General features: G+C 39.4%; 1 protein-coding gene and 1 pseudogene across 5 annotated transcripts in view; both read right to left on the bottom strand.

Annotated features, from left to right (window-relative positions):
• Positions 1 to 6,874, bottom strand: part of CUNH1orf146 (chromosome unknown C1orf146 homolog) — a 55,900-nt gene extending 49,026 nt beyond the window's left edge. The window contains exons 1-2 of one of the 5 annotated variants that reach the window (XM_021255378.2): positions 6,733 to 6,776; positions 6,607 to 6,646 (exon numbers count right to left, since the gene is read on the bottom strand). The gene's annotated coding sequence lies outside the window, so the exon portion shown is untranslated. Of the gene's footprint in view, positions 1 to 6,606 lie in introns of all 5 variants that reach the window. The other 4 variants (XM_004841275.3, XM_021255380.2, XM_004841274.4 and 1 more) reach the window with 4 other exon arrangements.
• Positions 6,875 to 10,464: 3,590 nt separating this feature from the next.
• Positions 10,465 to 12,812, bottom strand: LOC101717937 (bone morphogenetic protein receptor type-1A pseudogene; annotated as a pseudogene).
• Between the last annotated feature and the right edge of the window lie 318 nt (positions 12,813 to 13,130).

Below are 13,130 nucleotides of genomic sequence, written 5' to 3'. Positions count from 1 at the left end.
ACTCCAGTTTTGGTCTCCTTCCATATAGTTATCTAATAAATGTTTTGTGATTCAATATAATCAAGAAATTCCAGTATCCTCTTCCTAGGATTTTTTTATCCAACATAGTGATCTTGAGAATACAAGAAGGGGAAAGAAAGCTGAAATAAATTAAGGGCTTCCCAGTTATTGTTAACTATCAGAAAATCAAAGGTCAGTTAGAAATGGAATGAAAGGGGTCAGGGATTTAGCTCAGTGGTTCTGCTACCTGCCTTGCAAGTGTAAGGTCCCGAGTTCAATCCGTGGTACCCCCCCAAAAAAGGAATGAAAATGTTCATGTGCATGCGCGCGCGCGCACACACACACACACACACACACACACACACAGATTGAAAATCCCTTACTCAAAATGCTTTGGGCCAGAAGTGATTTGGATTTTTTCTGATTATTGAATATTTGCATGTATATCATGAGAGGTCTTAGGGTAGAGATCCAAGTCTAAACTGAAAACTCATTTATATTTCACATATACCATACACAGGTAAGCTTAAGGTAACTGTGACTCATTACATGAAGACAGGTATAGAAGTTGCCATTTATGGTATCATGTTGGTACTCAAAAGCTTCAGATTTTGGAGCATATTGGATTTTAAGGTTAGGGATGAAAAAATATATATATGGTTATATTCATTTATAATGTGAGCAATATTCAATAGAGAACACAAGAAACTGAACACTAAACTAGTTTTGGCTAGGTTTTGAACAACAAATATAGAAAGGAAAAGAAAAAGTACTAATTTTACACTTAGAAATTCAGACTGAGAGAATAGTATCAAAGATCATACATACTTAGAGAGTGGAAGTGAATAGGTTCAAACCTAGATCTATTTTTTTCTCCCCCTTCTTCAATTAGTGCACCTTAATAATTATCTCCTGCTTGGACTATTGTAATTACTTCCTAACTGGTCTCCTTGCTTCCTTTCAGATCTAATCTACAAACGTCTCTATAATCTTCCTATAATTTGGTTTATGAGTGGTTCACTGTTCTGTTCAGAAAACTTCAATGGCTAAGGTTTTTTTCTTCCTAAGTCTTAAATCAAATGCAAACTCTTCTGCTTAGCATTCAAACTCCTCTTCCCAAAGTCTGGTCCCAAGCTTCCTTTCCAGAATTATCCCCACTACCAGAATTATTCAACTTCATGAACATATTCTCTGATCTGTGCACTTACACAAGGCCCCAGGTTTAAAATAATTTTGCACTTAATGTTCTGCTATTTCTGTCCTGAAATTAATTTTTAAACCATAGGCCATGTATGTTTATTTTACACTGGGTTCTGCAAAATACATTACCAGTCCTGCCTACTGTACATTATGCTTAACTTAAGAGAGCAAAACTGCACATTTACTAGACCCCCAAACAACAACTAGATTTTCACACCTCAGTACCACTATTTCCTTCATCTGGAACATCCATCTTGATCTCTTTTAAATAATTACTTGCATGATACTTTGAAAAGTTAGTTACAATTGATTATATGAAAGTTGAGACCACAAAAAGATACCCTTTTTTATCCACTACAACCCTTATTAAATAGAATTCTGGAATATTAAAACCTAATGCCCTAGGGGCCTGGGGATTTAGCTCAGTGGTTCCGCTCCCTGCCTTGCAAGCGCAAGGTTCCGAGTTTGATCCCTGGTACAAAAACAAAACAAAAAAACCCTAATGCCCTAGGGTAGACCTCAGCACACTTACTCTGTAAAGAATAAGAGAGTAAATATTTTAGGTTTCATGGGCCTTAAATTCTCAGTACTCATCTCTGCCCTTGTAGGATGAAAGAAGCCATAACAAACAAATGAATATGTTCCTTAAAAGAAAAATTTTTTTGGTACCAGAGATCAAACTCAGGACCTTGCACTTTGTGGTGTCACTGAGCTAAATCCGCAGACTTTATGTTCCTTAAAATTTTGTGAATGTATACTCAGATATGAATTTCATATAATGTTCATGTTGCTCAAATCATGTTCTATAAGCTTGTCCCTCATAGAACCCTGTTGAGGACAGCTGCATTATAGGGACAAAAATTAAAATTAAAGAAAAAACCAGTGAGCATATGAAGCAGCAGGGCCTCATACTCAGGTACAGTGAAAATGGACATAACCATTTTGGAAGATAACTGGACTTTACTGAGGTAGATAATTTTTGATGACCGCGGAGTGTCCCTACATGTTTTGCTGGATATGCCAAGAATATAAAGCACTGACATCGCTTTAGCTAAGTCATTTTTTCATTTGCAGCAAGCAAAATTGAAGAATAAAGTTAGGCGGCTTACCACACATTGCAAGTGTGCTCCTGTTCAGTGTTCCTCCCTGTTAACATAACCAATTGTATGTACAGGGATCTACTGAAGCCCATTTCTGTTATTCCCACACATTTACCTCCCTGTAAGACTGGGAGCCTAGGGTAACCAACAGGAATCTGAAACTGCAGCTACTGCTTTTGCCACAAATTTAAAATATCCTTTGTCTCTGATCCAGGTATCTTACATATTCTACCAGCATCTGTAACCACAACAGGCTAGCTTTTTAGTTTGCTAAGTAGAGTAAAATCTCAGACTTTTCACAGTTCTTGATAGACATTATCTATGAAGAAAAACAGCTGTCTTACTTTCTTGTCACTGGGACAATACCCAACACTCACAACTTAAAGGTGGAAAAGTTTATTTTGGCTCACAGTTTGTAGAACTTTCACTCCATAATTGGCCAGCTCCAAGGCAGGGTGGCATGGCATAGGAGAAACAGCTTTAGACATGGCAGCAGGAAGCAGAGAGGAAGATCAAGGGAGGAAGAAGGGAGACAGGCCCTTCTAGGCCATGCCACCCAGTGACTTACCTCTTCCAATCAGACTTCACCTTCCAAATTACAGTTAGCTATAAACTCATCAGTGGACTGATGATCCAGTAGCTCCCCAAAACCCTACCTAGGAGCACATGAAGCTTTGGGGGAAACATCCAGATACTAAAACTAACCATAACTGTAACTATAACCAGTAACCAGCAATTTCACTCCTAAGTATAATCTCAACATAAACATACGTAATGTGTACTAAGAGACTTGTACAAGAATGTTCATAAAAGCATTTTAAAACTTTATTTCTCATACTTTTAACTTTTCTCTTTAATCCTATTTCTTATTGAATGACCCTTGTGGTAATGGATGAGAGTTGGAGACATCAGTATGAACTCACTGTTAGCTGTTAGCTTAATTTAGATTTAAATGCATACAGAAATATTTATAGATATATACACAAATTAGTTTATATAACATACATTTCTTTGCTCTCTGAAAGAACTATTAGACACTCTAGAACAGTAACAGTGAACCTTTTAGAGTTTTCAATGATACAAACATCCCGCTGCAGCATGAGTTCCATAGGTTTATCACCACTGCTCTAGAAGCAACCTGCACACCTAGCACTTAGACTTTGGTATCCAATAACATTCTCCAACGAAAGAACCCAAGGTTCCTTGGAAAAAATGGCTCATTCTAGTTCTGAGACAATATATATGATGATGCTGGAGCATTTTGTAGTGCAAAAAAGTAAAGCTTAAAAACACAAAACCCCAAATCATATTAACAGGATGAAGAGCAGAAGAACCACTTACAATGAATAAAATTGGAACAATTTTTGAGCAGCAAAATGAATAAAACAGTATTATAATAAAAAGTATAAAGTCAATGTCCATGAGTTTATATTGATATAAACAAATAAATGTTTGACTGTTATGGAAATCTCGGAAAGAAATACACAGAGACACAAAATTTGAATAAAATAATAAAATTTCTTCTCGCAAGCAGACGGGAACGCCAGAAACCAGTCTGGTCAATATCTGCCCCCTTTGTTCAGCATTTCCCTTTTTAATATCCTTTTTAGTCATTATCTCATCCCTAGTGGTCTTTGATGTGTAACTACAATTCCAGTTCCTATTTACAAGTCACACACAAGATAGGCCATATACATTGTAAATTCACCCTGGCACGGTAACTTTGTTAGGTTAATGAAGTTACTGGTTAGAGTCAGATAATCTTCACCTTTAAACAAGGAGTTACAGGAAAAGCAAATCTTAAAAGAACACATTACTTATTTTGCTTCTACAACTACCTTAATATTCAATCTCTTAAGTTATCTAAAACTTTTCCATATCATGACTAAATAAATAGTGGAGAGGAAATAATCTCTTATGCAGATTTCCATATAATTTATATAGATACTCCAACCTCAAGATAGATGAGTGTAATTTACCATTCCTTGGATGAGGCTGAACATAGTAATGACCCTCTTCCTAGGAATACAGTATGGAAAGGGAAGGTAGGAGTAACTTTACATTTGAGAAACCTGACAAACACTACCTCAGCCAGGTAGTCAAAGTCTACACAGACAGTCATACCATGTTAATTTTGTTGCTGTTGTTGTTATACTGGGAATTGAACCTAGAACCTTAGCATTGAGTTACATCACTAGCCCTTTTTTATTTCAAGGTCTTGCTAAATCACTAATTGTCCAGACAATCCTCCTGCCTCAGACTCCCAGAGTGCTAGGATTACAGGCATTTGTCTCCAAACTCAACTCAATTTGATATTACATACTAGTGGCGGTGAACCTATGGCATGTGCATTACAGTGGGCTGTTTGTATCACTGAAAGCTCTAAAAGATTCACCATCACTGTTAAATACCAATGATAAAATTTCCCCTCAATAAACCATAGCCCATCCTATCATTAGAAAAACATCAAAAAATTCCAATAGGAAAACATGTCACAAATTATCTGAACAACACTGCTTAAAGCAATCAAGTTTATCATTCAAATACAGTAAGTGAAAAAGTATCTCAGCCAAAAGGAATCTCAGGAAATATTCCAACTATAAGTAATGTGGTATCTTGATTGTGATCCTGCAGCATATTAAAGGACATTAGGTAAAAACTAAGGATATCTGAATAAACTATAGAATTTAGATAATAAGAATGAAGCAATATTGGTTTATTAACTGTAACAAATATACCATACAAAGACGTTAGTAATAGGGGAAACTGGGTTTAAGATGTTAATAGAAGTTGAGTGAAGAGTATGTGGGAATACTCTATATTCTCAATTTTTGTGCAAATCTAAACTGTTCTGGAAAACAGTCTACTTTAAAAAATACTACTTTTCTTTCAAATCCCATTAAAAATCCTGTTTCCTCCAAGAAACTATTATTGATCCCATCAAATTAAATGAGATTTCTTATTCATAATTTGCCTTAGTATTCTTATTGAGCACTTAATATTTTAACTAACATGTTTGTTTAAAAACTTATTTCATTTCACACACTAAATCAAAAAATTCTTAATGTCAATCAAGTTTGTATTTTCCATGCCACTTGACACAAAAGTAGTTCACAGCAAAATTTAAAAACTAACTACACCAAATAAAAGTCACTTTCAGTGATAGTGAGTTAATATCTCCCAGGGCAGTTTCATTCTTTTTTGAACAACTCTAATAATTAAAGTTCTTCCTGCTGGGTTGAAACTAGCTGTTTTATAATTCTCTCATTTATTGCATGCACGAATGACAGTTATCTAGCTCCATGAAAACACGGACACCTGGTAACCTTAACAGTGCTTAACACACCTTTGAAATTCAAAAAAATATTTGTTTTTGAGTGAGCAAGTCCACTGTCCAAAAATTGTTTCTGAAAGAGTAAATCAGGGGTAAGGGCTTGCTACTTTTATCCCTCTCACCCACTCTCTACTACACACAAGTTAATTGACTGCCTAGTTAATGACAGTTTACCTGGTAACACACTACCAAAATAGCAAATATGCAAAGACTGTAGTTGCTTTTTTGAGCACTTATCAGTATGTATGTGTATCAGTAAGCACTGTAATACACACTCGTTTAAATCTTCACACCCCATACACAGGTTTTCTAAACCATTTTAACTAATCAAAATTAAGAGATGTAATTTTGTGCACTGTAAGAAAGGAACTGGGGTCCATAGATCCCCATGTGTGTGCTGCTAAGAATCAGGAATTAATCAGAAAACAAGGGTGGAGGCAGCAAGGCTTCCTTGATATTCCCTGGGGGAAACTCTAGCAGCCAAGAAGAGGTCACGTGTACAGAGCTAGGCGACTCTGGTCAAAGTTGCCTCATGTCTACCTGACTTGCATTCTCCTCTGAAAGTAAAGCTTGGTCCCAACGGCCTCTTAAATCTTTGCCAGTTTCAAGGTCCTCAAATTCTGGACTTATTGCACAATAATCGCCAGTAAATCATTCTCCCTGCTCAGTCCCCTCACAGTGAGAAGCAGCTGGCTTACGGCAGTCCACATGGTTTTTTTTCTTTTTGTACCGGGAATCGAACTCCGGTCCTTGTGCTTGCGGGGCAGGCGGCGGAACCACTGAGCTAAATCCCCGGCCCAACGCGGCCTTTTCTAGTCTTTACTTTTTAGTTGGCGAACAAAGCCTAAAGTGAACGAAATATTAATTCACAGGGTGGACGATAGGCCTTTTAACAAAGGAAGCAGTTCTCCAATTAGACGCAAAACGCCTGAGGCAACCCCTTTCCACACCTGAACTCGCAAAATACCTCACCTCATGAAAGCCTGGAGGTAAAGATTTGATCTTGGCAAGTCTGAGGGGGGAAAATTGGCAGAATAACAAAGAAAGAAAATCGTAAAGAGCTTTTTGGTGGCTCCACCCCCAGGGCCGCAAACGAACCTCATCTCCAAGTCCTCAGCGTGGCTTAAACCGCCCAAACTTCCAGAATGTTCCGCAAACTATGTGAGCGACATTGAGCTTCTGCGCAGCCGCAGACCCCACCAACTGCAGTCCTGCGTTTCCACCTCTTCAGAGGCTGAAGGTTTCTGCTAAGCTTTAAGGAGAAACAAGATTTTTAAAATCAATAAATCGATTGATCAATTGATTAATTTTTTTTATCTTACACTCAGTTATCTGGAATTGATTTCTTTTTACAATTTTCTAAAATTTAGAATCAGTTCTTGTACTACTCTTAGAAACATAAAATCAAAGTAGCCTCCAGTTTACCCAAATTATGAAAAAGAATCAGATTTTTATTAATGACTATAAATGTAACATACAGAAACTCGTGTGTTTGCTTTTTAGAACTCCATTATTTTCAGAACTGTCTGAAGCTTACCAAGTTATTAAGCACTAGAGTTAAGGTGAAATTTTTAAAAGAAAAAAACGACAAAAAAAAAAAAAAAGGAAGGAAAAGGAACATCACCTTGCCTAGAGCCCGCTCTTTGGAATACCATTTATGTATCTTCCTTTGTAAAGCATATGTTCCTGGAAAAAAAAAAAAGTGCTTCAGGGCCTGGGATTGTAGCTCAGTGGTGGCCCGCAAGGTCCTGAGTTTGATCCCTGGTTCCGGGGAAAAAAAAAAAAAAAGAAAGAAAAGAAAAAGAAAAGTGCTCCAGGAAAAATTATATGTCATGTATTCATAATGTGGATTATTTTTTCCCCATGAAGTAACTATTTTGTAAGTTTTATATAACTAATATCAAAATTAGGTGCACTCGGCCAGGGATTTAGCTTAGTGGTTTCACTCCCTGCTGCACAAGTGCAAGGACCCAAGTTCAATCCCTGGTAACAACAACAACAACAACAACAAAACACACACAAAAACCCAAAATTAGGTGCGCTCTATTGCTGCCTCTGTTGGACAGTGTGTTAAGGCAGGACAGAACAATTCAGAAGAGTAAAGGCCCTGCTGCAGCCACACCTTCTGCGTGTGCGAACTTAGGGACTCAGCACTGATGTGGGCAGGGGAGGTTTGATGTTGCCAGGGGACCTTGCTTAGAAGGCCTTCACATCCAAGAGCCAGCTAACAGCAAAGCGGTAGGAAAGGTATCCCCAAGCAGAGTGCAAGGTAGATTCACTTTCCACCTATGATATGATACAATATGATATGATATATGATACGATATAATATGATATGGAGACTTGGATTTATTGAAAGCAGAGCCTCCAGTCCTGGAAGTGAAATTGGCAAGTGCCAAATGAGTCTATTCTGGGAAAGGCACTGAAGTTCTAGGCAACTCACCAGAATGGGGAGGGAGAGAAAAACTTAATTTTATTGAGAACTTTTTACTAGACACTTTACCAGCTAGTTTACATACATGATACTGCTACTCTTCATAAATGCTGTAAGGTATATGTGTTTTTTAATTTTAAAAGGTGAAGTTATTTGTCTAGGATAACATAGCTTGTGAGAAAAGAGCCAGAATTCAAACCTAAAGTTATCATATGTCTAGGTCACATCCCTACTTCTATAGCTCCTACTCCACATATAGACTCATTTATAAGATCAGGGACACACAATTTAAGTCACATGAGTAGCAAAATGACTTAACAGAAAGCTACAAAAAATGGAGATAATGTTGATTGTGTTTCCTTCTTTTAATTTATTCTTCAGTCAACAAATATTTGATTGTGTAACAGAAAAAGCCCAGTCTCTGAAGCTAAACAGCCAAGCTTCAATAGCCTGTTAGCACCACTTAGCTATGTGACTGCAGAAAAATGACAATTTCTCGGTTTTCTTAACCTAAGGATAATTTATGCCAACTCATAAGGTAAATATGCAAGCTTTTAGAGCAATGGCTAGAATATAATAATCACTCAGTATGTTGACTTACAATTACTGTTCCACTGTATCTGTCCAGTCCATTTTCCCACACTCCTAGACAACAATGTTCTACTTACTGCTATGATCTGAGTGTTTGTATCCTCTCCAAATTTATATGTTGAAATTCAATGTGACAGGATAAAAAGGTGGAGCCTTTGGGAGGTGATTAATTCAGGAAGACTCCAGGGTCAAGAATGGGATTAGTGGGCTGGGCATTTAGCTCAGTGGTTCTGTCACCTGCCTCGCAAGTGCAAGGACCCAAGTTCGATCCCTGGTACCAAAAAAAAAAAAAAAAAAAAAGAATGGGATTAGTGCTTTTTTTTTTTTTTTTTGGCATTTCTTTACATATTTTCTTTATTAAGGTGATAAATGGCTTTCAAGACAAAGTTTACCAAGGGAAAAATGAATCAAAGTTAATGAAGTAAATAGATCTTATAAGTATTCTCAAATCACACAGTGATTGTGATTACAGTATCTGTGCTTCTCCACAGGGAGAGGGAGCCACATTCTGGAAGCATATTAGTGGAACTATTAATATGCAGATTTATTTGATGAACACTTAAAACTTTATGTTAAATGAAACTTATTAAGCACATGATTAAGGCAAGTTTCAACTTTGTTAAATCTGGCATAAAGACAATGTCTTAAGTTTTGGCCTTAAATGACAGTCAAGATTTTGGTGATGGATGGATGTATGCTCTGATTTCCCCCATTGAATTCAAACCTTTCTGGCCATGTTGTGATACAATCACACTTATTTCCTGTTACATTCAAAGGACACTGTCTCACTTGATGCTCTCATGAGTTGATTGTTGGGAATAAGAGACAAGCATTTCAAAGGTGTTACAGAAGCACAGTAAGTTTAAGGGACCCAGTATTGCTCAGATAACAAGGCCTCTACTGTATATAAAATTAGTATCATTTTCCTGAATAAGAGCTACATGGCACAGACGAGAGTACTGCACACCTCTGCCAGGCTCTTCCTCATCTTCACTAGTTAGGGACCAGAAACAAAACCTCAAAAAGTCTCAAATGATTTAGATATCTAAAACATATTATGAGTATGGATCAATTTATATCAGCTCTGACACATAAATCTCTAATTATAGAATTCTTAAGCAAAGGACCACTGAGATGATATCTCAATGAAGTCTTTGCCTGAAGTTGCTCATACTCTGAAAGTTCGTATGTGTTCAACCTACACCAACCTGACCCCAAGGACAGGATGTGAGGCTCCGAGAACTGGCCACTATAGCATGAATGTATGTACATACATAAACTCAGCTGGAAAGGAGGGGGTTTGCAAGTAAAGCACATTACACACACAACATAAATAACTTCCCTTTTAAAAGTTACTGTGAGTAAAGGATGCAGAACATGATTTAGGCACTTACATTGCTACCAGATGCAGTAATTCACTTCAATAAGAAGTGATTGCTTCATCAACATGGTTTGTGGCATTGGAAGCTCCAACTCTGGATAGGATGCTTTTCATGATGAAATATTAATTACAAAAAATGACAAAGGAATGGCAGCAGAAAAAAAAAGTTTAAATTTACAGACACTTTAAACTTCTTTTGGCCTTTACAGCAACTATTATGTTAAAAGACAAAGTTGCTGGGGAAGCCACCTCACTTGCAAGACAAATGGCTATTACAAATTGGCAAATCTTGGCCACATATTGCATTTTTAAAGCACAAAACCACCAGCCGCCAGCCTCTTCCTGTGCATTCATAAATCATTTTCTTCTAATTTCACGGGCAGCAGAGGGATCCTGGTGCATGCACGCACACACCAGTATCCAGAAGGGCAGGATGCACTGCTGTCAGCTGAGCAGCACCCCAAGGAGCTCATCATCATAGGATGCTGCTTTACACAGGCAGAGTACAAACAGATTACATTTCTCAGGTAGAAGGCAAAAGTGGGTTTCTCCATCTCTGCTGCTCAGTTAGCTTCTTATGGCTTTCACAGAAAGCACCACTTAGGAATAGGCAATTCGGTACACAGAACTCCAGAGTTCCACTGGAGACTTAAGAATCGGGATTGGAGTCTTGATGCAGCTCATAAAAACTCAATTAAAAAGGCATCAAAAACCACATTTAGAATACAGCTGTCCGTGTGGGAAGAATGCAGGGTCCTGAGCCCCAGTGGTGTCCTGCAGAGCATGGCAGGGCAGGGCAGGGCAATGTTAGCAGCCTGTGAAAGTGAGGAGGAGGGGCCACATGCAGGTGTGCTGCAGCGCCCTGGGGACAGTCGGGCCCCTCCTGCCTGTGCAGGTGTCAGATCTTCACATGTTGGGACTCCACCATCTTGGCAAGCGTCTTCTTGATCCTCAGCGCTGTCAGCCTAGAGGCTGGGTTGTGGGCCCAGCACTCAGACATGAGCTTCAGGACCACGCGCAGACACTCAACACTGTTCCAGCGGTTGGACACTAGTGGCCGCAGGTGTTTGACACACACAACCTCCCACATGTCCTCGTAGGACGGGTCACTGGGGACCATGTTGTAGTATGGCAGCTGGTACTCCTCCACGATGCCTCCCATGACGCAGTGCCGGGCCATCTCCCAGATGATCAGGCCGAAGCTGTAGATGTCAGCCATGATGTAGGGCTGGAAGTGGTTTTTGTTCAGGCTTTCATCTAGTACCTCTGGAGCCATGTAGCACTTGGTGCCCACCCTGGTATTCAAGAGCACATCAACTTCATTTGTGTCACTGTTGAATTTAACAGCGAGCCCAGGTCAGCAATACAGCAACTTCCATTTTTCTTGATGAGGATGTTCTTGCTCTTGAGGTCTCGATGTGCAATTGCGGGCTTCCCTTGGGTGCCGTAAATCTCTGTGTGAAGGTGGCACAGACCACAGGCAGCGGAATAAGCCAACTTGAGCAGGGCTCTGGTGTCCAGTGTAGCGCACTTCAGGAAGTTATAGAGAGACCCATTTTCATGGTAATCAGTGATCAGGTAGAGCTGTGTCCAAGAACCCGTGCCTTTAATGTCTGCGGCTATGAATCCAAGTATATTCTCATGGCGCATCAGCACTGTCTGGTAGATCTCCGTTTCTCGGAACCAGCTTGCTTCTTCAGTGGTAAAAAACACTTTGACTGCCACCTTTTCTCCACGTCATTTACCCATCCACACTTCTCCATACTGGCCTTTTCCAACCTGCCGGACCACCTGAATCTGTTTGGCAATAGTTCGTTGAACCAGTAAGGGAAGTCCAGACCCACTCCCAGAGCTCTGTGACTGGTCAATAAGGTCTTTCAGTGACTCTTCCACCTGAATAAATGCTTTGTCCTGTTCCAAATCACGATTGTAGCGACGTCTGTTTGAGATGCTCTTGCAATAGTGTTTGTAACAAAAACAGCTGGAGAAGATGATCATAGCAATTATGCAGACTGCCATGGAAATAAGCACAACCAGCCACCGAATACTGCCGTCAAAAAATGGACTCATTACGACAGGGGGCAGTGTAGGCTGCAAATACTGGTTACACAGATTGGTCCGACAACATTCTATTGCCCTGCAAGGCTGGGCTTTTGGAGAATCCCTGCACTGAAAATCAGATCCTTCATATTTCATACACCCTGAAGCTAATGTGGTTTCTCCTTGTTCATCTTCTTCTATGATGGCAAAGCAATGTCCATTAGTTATGCACGTGTTATTAACAGCGTCATCCGGGCAGTGTCCCGAGCAATAGCACTTTAAAAAAGGCAAGGTGTCCTCTGGTGCTAAGATCACTCCATTCTCTGCCTTCTTAGGATCAGAGTCTGATTTCACCCCAGTGCCATGATGCATGCTGTCTAGATTTTGCCCTTGAATGTATGAAACGATGAACAGATAGGCTCCCAATACTCTGATATAAATACAGAGCTGAGTCATTGTTCAATTTTAATATTCTGTACACTGTCACCTTGAAAAACTGTTATTCCACTAATTCAAATGACTTTACTCAGTGAAATTTTCTTGTTGAGGACGAAATCACTTGACAATGACTACACCTACCACTGCTTTCTTCTGATTCCTTGGAGATGTGGCTATTAAAGTGCACTTCCAATTTTCTTCAAACAGCTTTGACCTATGCTTCCATTTCATGAATTCCAAGACAGTATTAAGCTGATGCATATTTTCATAAATCCAGACCCCGCGGAGCTCATCCTCCGGCCTCGGCGCGCGGCGTGGGGCGCGAGGAGCGGGCCCGGCTCAGTCGCCCCTCGCGCGGCCGGCCGTGCGCTCCTCATCTGGCAGGGACCCTGGGATTAGTGCTTTTATAAAAGACACCCAAGATAGATTGTTTGCCCCTTCTGCCACGTGAGTTCACAACTGAAAGATCTATGAGGAATGGCCCCTCACCAGACACTGAATATATTGGTGCCTTGATTTTAGACTTCTCTGCCTCCAAAACTGTTAACAGTAAATTTCTATTGTTTATAAATTACATAGTAAGTCTAAAGCATTTTATTATGGTAGCTCTAA

This window comes from Heterocephalus glaber, unplaced genomic scaffold (assembly GCF_053883595.1).
Source record: "Heterocephalus glaber isolate CG9 unplaced genomic scaffold, H.glaber_assembly_v1.0 deba00001442, whole genome shotgun sequence".
Lineage (NCBI taxonomy): Eukaryota > Metazoa > Chordata > Mammalia > Rodentia > Bathyergidae > Heterocephalus > Heterocephalus glaber.
This window is presented reverse-complemented; position numbering and strand designations above follow the sequence as displayed.